This window comes from Arachis duranensis, chromosome 2 (genome assembly GCF_000817695.3).
Source record: "Arachis duranensis cultivar V14167 chromosome 2, aradu.V14167.gnm2.J7QH, whole genome shotgun sequence".
NCBI classification, from domain to species: Eukaryota; Viridiplantae; Streptophyta; class Magnoliopsida; order Fabales; family Fabaceae; genus Arachis; species Arachis duranensis.
Window position 1 is genome coordinate 85,655,469 of NC_029773.3, and position 2,213 is coordinate 85,657,681.

General features: G+C 35.7%; 1 pseudogene; it reads left to right on the forward strand.

Moving 5' to 3' along the window:
* Positions 1–1,486, forward strand: part of LOC110277468 (uncharacterized) — a 2,785-nt pseudogene extending 1,299 nt beyond the window's left edge.
* Positions 1,487–2,213: the final 727 nt, after the last annotated feature.

The following is a 2,213-nucleotide window of genomic DNA, read 5'->3' on the forward strand; positions in this document are numbered from 1 at the left end:
TATAAGGCGGCTAAGAAAGAGACAAAAGTGGCTGTAAGTGAAGCAAGAACAAGAGCATATGAGGGGTCTCTACCAGTCTTTGGGCACGAAAGAAGAAGAAAAAGGTATATATAGAATCGCAAAGAGTCGGGAAAGAAGAACGAGAGATTTGGATCAGGTTAAGTGCATAAAGGATAAGGATGGAGAGGTGTTGGCTCAAAAGGAGAAGATTAATAAAAGGTGGAAGAGCTACTTCTATGAGTTATTTAATGAGGGACAGAAGACTCTTCCGAGCCTTGGTCGATTATGCACAAGGGAAGAAGATCAAAACTTTGACTACTATCGAAGGATTCGAGACTTCGAGGTAAAAGAGGCTCTAAAGCAGATGAAAAATGGCAGGGCAGTAGAACCTGATAATATCCCGATTGAGGTTTGGAAGGGTCTTGGAGGAAAAGGCATCAACTGGTTAACCAAGCTTTTTAATGAGATTTTAAGGTCAAAGAAGATGCCTGATGAGTGGAGAAAGAGCACCTTGGTACCTATCTACAAGAATAAGGGGGATATACAAAGTTGCGAAAATTATAGAGGGATTAAGCTTATGAATCATACTATGAAGTTATAGAAAAGGGTGATAGAACGGAGGTTGAGAAAAGAGACACAAGTAACAGAGAACCAATGAAGACTCAAGGTGGTGTGACAGAGGAATTCCTTATTGGTATAGGATTACACCAGGGATCATCCTTAAGCCCATACCTTTTCACATTAGTCTTGGAAGTACTCACAGAGCACATCCAAGAGCCTGTGCCATGGTGCATGCTTTTTGCCGATGATATCGTCCTTATTGGAGAGTCAAGGGAAGACCTAAATAAGAAGTTGGAGTTATGGAGAGAAGCTTTAGAAGTGTATGGTTTGCGCATAAGTCGTAGCAAGACGGAATATATGGAATGTAAGTTCAGTCTGAGAAGGGAAAACCCCAATATAGAGGTGAAGATTGGAGAAAACATCCTACGAAAAGTTAAAAGTTTTAAGTTTCTTGGGTGCATCATACAGGATAATAGAGAGATTGAACAGGATGTAAATTATAGGATCCAAGCAGGTTGGTCAAAATGGCGGAGTGCATCTGGTTTTATATGCGACAAAAAAGTGCCTTTAAAACTTAAAGGTAAATTCTATCGCACCGCTATAAGACCGGCTATGTTGTATGGTACGGAGTGTTGGGCGGCTAAAGGGGAGCACGAACATAAGCTGAGTGTGGCAGAGATGAAGATGTTGAGATGGATGAGTGGTCATACGCGATTGGATAAAATAAGGAACGAAGATATAAGAGAGAGTTGGAGTAGCACCTATTGTGAAAAAGATGGTAAAATCGCATCTCAGGTGGTTTGGACATGTGACAAGAAGACCGACAGAATACACAGTCAGGAGGGTGGATGAGATGAAAGATTGACAAGGGGTGAAAGACAGATGAAGACATAGGAAGACCATCCATGAGGTGGTCAAACGAGATCTACATGTAAACGGTCTCTCTGTAGACATGATACATGACAGAGCACAATGGCGTCATTTGATTTATGTAGCCGACCCCACTTAGTAGGACAAGGCTTTGTTGTTGTTGTTTTGTTAATATGTTTCCTAAAATAAATTTTAAAAGTATTACAGAAACTATTTTAATAAAAGTTATTGATAATATAATTTTTTAATATTTTTAATATATTGAATATATTAAAAATTTAAAAAATTTTATTATTATAATCTTAAAGTATGTTTTTAGAATATATTTTTACTAAATACTAATTATAATTAAGATAATGTGGATTGAATAAAAGTGGGAAAAAAAGAAATGAAGAATTAGGAAACGAAGAATTTAGATTATTCAACTTGGATAATTATGTATATAGTATTAGTAGATATCTTGCTTTATTTATTATGATTGTTACAGTTAGCTGGTTAGTCTTATTTAGAGAAAAAATGTTTCTGTTAGGTCTTGTTAGTAGTTTGTTAGTTAGATATCTGTATGTGTATGTGTATATATTTCACATTCAAGTTAATAAAAAAATAATAAAAAATTATTTTTTTAGTACTAATTCTAATTCTAACATGGTATCAGAAAAATTTTTCATATTTCTCTACGTTTTTTATTATTCTCTTCTCTATTTCTCAAACCTTCCTTTCCACTTCTTCTATTTCTTCTTTTCTCCCTTTACCAACTTCCAACTTTTTTTTGCAATGGCGGC